Here is a 5,673-nt window from a genome sequence, read left to right as displayed (position 1 = left end):
CACCGCAAGACACACTCTGGTGCGCGGCCTTTCGCCTGCTGGGAGTGTGGCAAGGGCTTCGGGAGGCGTGAGCATGTGCTCCGTCACCAGCGTATCCATGGCCGGGCGGCTGCGGTAGCGCAAGGGACTTCAGCACCGGGTCCAGAGGGTGGTGGTGACTTTCCGCCCTGGGCTCTGGGGTAGTTGTGGTTCTAAACACCCGCTGCAGGGCGTCATCCCCTTAGAGTTTTCCCAACCCCATTGCCTCTTCCCTTTCGGGCCCCATATCCAATCCTTTCTTCTGGAGTTCTCAGCTTTCACCCACCCCTGCGAAATACCCTTCTCTCCCTCCTTCATTCCATCCCCTTTTCATGGAGGAGAGACTTGCCCCAGGACACCCTACAAGTGGGAAAGGGGGCTCAGGGAAGGAGCAGAGCTCCCCTCCCAAGGAAGATGACCTTGATCTTGAACCCCAGGACAGAGTCGGGGCCAATGGAGAGAGGAGGCCCAGACCCGGATCTGGTTCTCTCCACAGCCTAAAGGAATGAGGTGGGGAGAGGTACCCGAGAAAGCTTGTCACAGATGGCAGGTCACCAGCGTCTGAGAGAGTAATAAAGTGACTGACTCAGTGAAGAAAAAAGAAAAGAAAGAAAGAAACTTTACTAAAGCTCAAAGCACACTTCATACCCCAGACAATAATAGCAGGAGACTTCAACATCCCACTCTCCGCAATGGACAGATCATGGAAACAGAAACTAAACAGAGACACAGTGAAACTAACAGAAGTTATGAGCCAAATGGATCTAACAGATAATTATAGAACATTTCATCCTAAAGAAGTGTCACACGAGCAAGGTTTTTGATAACAAGGAAAAGCCCTGTGTGGCAAAAACATGGTGACTTTGTCACACAGGTCTCTCCCAGAGGCATATAGATCCTGATGCCCCGGGTTCTCCCCGTGACACAGCAGTGGGTGCCAGCCCCAGCCCAGGCCCTGGTTTAATGATCTCCAGGTTTCATCTCCAGCACCACAGATTGCAGGCAGATTTCCCATGTTTTAAATCTGGAGATAGGAACCTTTGTCTCACAGGAGGATTCATTCTCACATCCCATGGCTACACAGGGATACTGGACAGGGACCCGGGCTATTCACAGGACAGTCAAAGAACTAGAGCATTGATTCTCACCCTTCCTAAAGCTGCAACCACTTAATACAGTTCCTCATGTCGTGGTGACCCCCTGCTAACCAAAAAACTATGTTTTGTTGCTACTTCATAACTGTAATTTTGCCACTGTTATGAGATTTAATGTAAATATCTGTGTTTTCTGGTGCTCTTTGGTGACACTTGTGAAACAGTTGTTCCAGTCCCAAAAGGGTGGTGAACCACAGGTCAAAAACTGCTGAACTAGAGGTTTTGAATCCCCTTTGCCAGGAAAACAGTACTACAACCTATCTTATCTGTAATGGCTGGTTTTGTGTGTCAACTTGACACAGGCTGGAGTTATCACAGAGAAGGGAGTCTCCCTCAAGGAAATGCCTCCATGAGATCCAGCTGTAAGGCATTTTCTCAATTAGTAATAAAGGATGGGCGGGACCACTGTGGGTGGTGCCATCCCTGGGCTGGTAGTGTTGGGTTCTATAAGAAAGCAGGCTGCGTAAGCTAGGGGAAGCAAGCCAGTAAGGAACATCCCTCCATGGCCTCTGCATCAGCTCCTGCTTCCTGACCTGCTTGAGTTCCAGTCCTGACTTCCTTTGGTGATGCACAGCAATGTGGAAGTGTAAGCTGAAGAAACCCCTTTCTCCCCAACTTGCTTCTTGGTCATGATGTTTTGTGCAGGAATAGGAACCCTAAGACACTATCATGCACACCTCCTTTCCCCAGTAGCCCTCTAAGAGGCACGGTCACAAGGGCACAGAAGTCCACCCAGGAGATGGGTTCGTCATCTAAAGTTATGTTAATGAGAATCATTTCCATTACCTGTCTTTGTCAGTTCCCGTGTCCAATTATCTGTTCTACAGGGTTATAGGGTCATACCCCAGGGAGGAGGAAGAAAGAAACACAACACCTCCATTTATCTCTAGGGCTCGAGGTTCTTAGAGAACCAGTCCATTGGTCATCATCCTCTGTGACCTATATTTAGCTGGGAGCGATGGATCCAGGAATGAGACAGCTATGAGACAGCTAGTTTGATATCACTGGGGTAGTGAGGATAACTGGGTAGGGTCTCTTCCAGACAGGTTCTGGGGTACAAGCTGGGTTCCTTTTTATCCAAACCAAGTCTCTCTGTTGGAACTGGTGTGTGTGTGTGTGTGTGTGTGTGTGTGTGTGTGTGTGTGTGTGGTGGGGGGGGGGGGGGGGGGGGGGGGGGGGGGGGGGGGGGGGGGGGGGGGGGGGAGGGTTGGAGGTGGGAGATGGCAGGATTTCCTTTATGGTCCAGAGAGTGACTTGGCAAGCTGCTTGTAAAGCCCAAAAGGAGTTGGGAAATTAGTAACAGAAGTGTTTCTGCCTGGGGACATCCCGAAGTTTGGGGAAAATGGGAGGCGGTCTTCAAATTGTACTCATTCCTTCTATCTACCGCAGCCCTGAGACCTGTGTGCATGGTGCAGTTTCCAATTTGATAGTTAACACCTTTGTCAAAATCTAAAATTCCTTGACCATGAAGGCCAGGCAGTTATTGAACACCAAAGCTAGGGGCAGTTCAAATGTGGGGCTAATTCCTGAAGAAAGTTCTTTGTAACTGTTGGGGTATTCTCTGTGGGTGGGGTAGGCTTCCACGCACCCTGAGAAGGTGTCCTCAAGTACCAAGAGGTACTTGTAACCCCAAACCGTACGCCTGATTTCAGAGAAACCTGATTTTCCCTGCTGCCTAGTTCCTTGAGCCCTGGTCCCTTCTCCCTTTCAGGTTTCACCTATACACAGATGGTACATCTAGAAATGGGATCTCTAATCAGTCTTTCCAAATTTGGAACAGAATACCTGTGTCTGAGCTGTTCAGCAGTTTTGTTTGTTTGTTTTTAAGATTTATTTATTATTATACATAAGTACACTGTAGCTGTCTTCAGACACCAGTAGAGGGCATCAGATCTCATTACGGGTGGTTGTGAGCCACCATGTGGTTGCTGGGATTTGAACTCAGGACCTTCAGAAGAGCAGTCAGTGCTCTTACCCGATGAGCCATCTCGCCAGCCCCTGTTCAGCAGTTTTTGTAGTCTCTAGGTGGGAGACCTGGAGGAGATCATGACCAGTTATCTTCCCAGACTCACGGGAAGAAGGAGTCTGCCATCTGACAGTCAGTATCCACCGGAATCCTTGTTCATCCTGTGTGGCCAGTTCCAGTTCTTTTTTTTTTTTTTTTTTTTAAGATTTATTTATTGTTTTATGTAAGTACATTGCAGCTGCTTTCAGACACACCAGAGGAGGGCATTAGATCTCATTGTGGATGGTTGTGAGCCACCATTTGCTTGCTGGGATTTGAACTTAGGACCTTTGGAAGAACCATCAGTGTTCTTAACCGCTGAACCATCTCTCCAGCCCCCAGTTCCAGTTCTGTCCAGTCAATCTCACCTGAGGTGTGCCCCACATGGTTCAGTAGATGGTACTCTGGTAGGGCTACCAAGACTTGGAGAGGCTTGCCTGGCTCCTGAACCACTCCCCAAGCAGCCAAGTCAGCAGCTGTGTTACTTCTGACTTCTAGGGAAATCTCTGTTCTGGTGTCTTGTGCAATGCACAATAACCACCCTTTCAGGTAACCAGAGAGCTCCCAGTGGGGCTAAGATTTCTTTTTCAAGTTTTCTTTACCTGCTGAGGTTAGCTATCCCCTCTCCTTGTGTAGAGCCCCACCAATATAAGCCATAACGAAAGCATATCGGCTATCAGTGAACGTGGTGATAGCCTTGTTGTTCGCTAAGCAGAGTGCTTGAGTCCATGCCAAAAGCTCAGCTCACTGAGTTGAGGTTCCTCTGCTTAAAGATCATGCCCAGATAGTCTTATCTTGGAGTCAGCATTGCTGCTCTGGCATACCTGATCCCACCTTGGATGAAACCGCTCTCGTCTGTGAACGACACCTTGCCTAATGTTGTCAATAGGACATCAATCAGGTCATGCCTGAAGGACTGGATCAAGGCAGCCCACTCAGGGCTGTTGTGCTGGAGTTCCACGGGCTCCTTGTCCACCAGGAGACTGGCAGGGTTGAGGGCTGATGTCTTACAGAAACAAATTAGGGTTGATCTAGAGGCAGAACTTGGTAGTGGGTCACCTGGGTATTAGACATCCGCTTCTTGGGTGCCCACTGCCCAGAGGCCTTTGACAGAGTGTGGGGTTGTCAGAAACAGTTCTTTTCCTAAAATCAATTGTCAACTTCTTTTGCCAGCAGGAAGGTGGCAGCTACAACCCCACCTTTTTTTTAAAGATTTATTTATTTTATAGATATGAGTACACTGTGGTTGTCTTCAGACATACCAGAAGAGGGTGTCAAATCATATTGAAGATGGTTGTGAGCCACCATTTGGTTGCTGGAAATTGAACTCAGGACCTTTGGAAGAGCAGTCAGTGCTCTTAACCACTGAGCCATTTCTCTAGCCCCATCTATTACCCTTATTATACATGCAGTTCCAGTCCATTTCAAGGGCTGTGTAACATATGTGCTAGCATAGAGTGGCTTAGCTATCTCGGCAAATCCCTTATCAATACCTGGCAATATCCAACCATCCATAGTTCAGAAATTCCTGGTGTTTTGTTTTGTTTTGGTTTAATGAGTGTGGTAGTTTGAATATGCTTGGCCCAGAGAGTGGCACCCTTAGGAGGTATGGCCCTGTTGGTGGAAGTTCATCACTATGGGGCTTGACTTGGAGATTTTCCTTCTAGTTCCCCGGAAGCTAGTCTTCTCCTGTCTGCCTCTGGATGCAGATGGAGAGCTCTTAGCTCCCCCAGCCCCATAACTGCCTGGACACTGTCATGGTCCTGCCTTGATGAACCTGTAAGCCAGCCACGATTAAATGTTGTCCTTCATAAGAGTTGCCTTGGTTATGGTCTGCTCACAGCAATGAGAACACTACCTAAGACAATGTGGGAGCATGGATTCGCAGGGTATGAAATGCAGTCATGGGAAAGTGTCTTCCAGCCTTCCTGGTGCTACAGTCCTTTACTACAGCTCCTCATGCTGTGGTGACCCCTAACCATGAGATTATTTTGTGCTACTTCATAACTGTAATTTTGCTACTGTTATGAGTCATAACATGACCCCTGTGGAAGGGTCTTTTGACCCCAAAGGTATCACAATCCTCAGTTGAGAATTGCTGCTCTAGGGTGTAGCCTAGGTCCATGATCTGAGAGATACACAGCTGAGCCTCTTTGGCAGAGACTCTGTATCCTGGGATTTGGGGATTTTCTAATAGCCTGTTACCTGTTTACAGTACTTCTTAGTGGTTGAGGCTAGGAGGAGGTTATTTACACACTGGACCAGGGCACTTTGTGGATACTTTTCTCTAAATTCCAACAGGCCCTACACTCAGTTCTTCATCAAACGATGTTGGTGAGTTGAGCCCTTAGTTGATCAGTATATTCACCTCCAGTTATACCAAATGGTTGGTCTATCAAAAAACCAAACGGGTTGGCTGGGGAGGCAGAAGCATTCTTTAGATGCAGGGCCCTGTAGATCTTCCTTCCTTTCCTGGGGCAGTAGACTTAGGGGGTT

Source organism: Mus pahari, chromosome 17, assembly GCF_900095145.1.
Source record: "Mus pahari chromosome 17, PAHARI_EIJ_v1.1, whole genome shotgun sequence".
Lineage (NCBI taxonomy): Eukaryota > Metazoa > Chordata > Mammalia > Rodentia > Muridae > Mus > Mus pahari.
Note: the sequence above shows the minus strand (reverse complement) of the source record.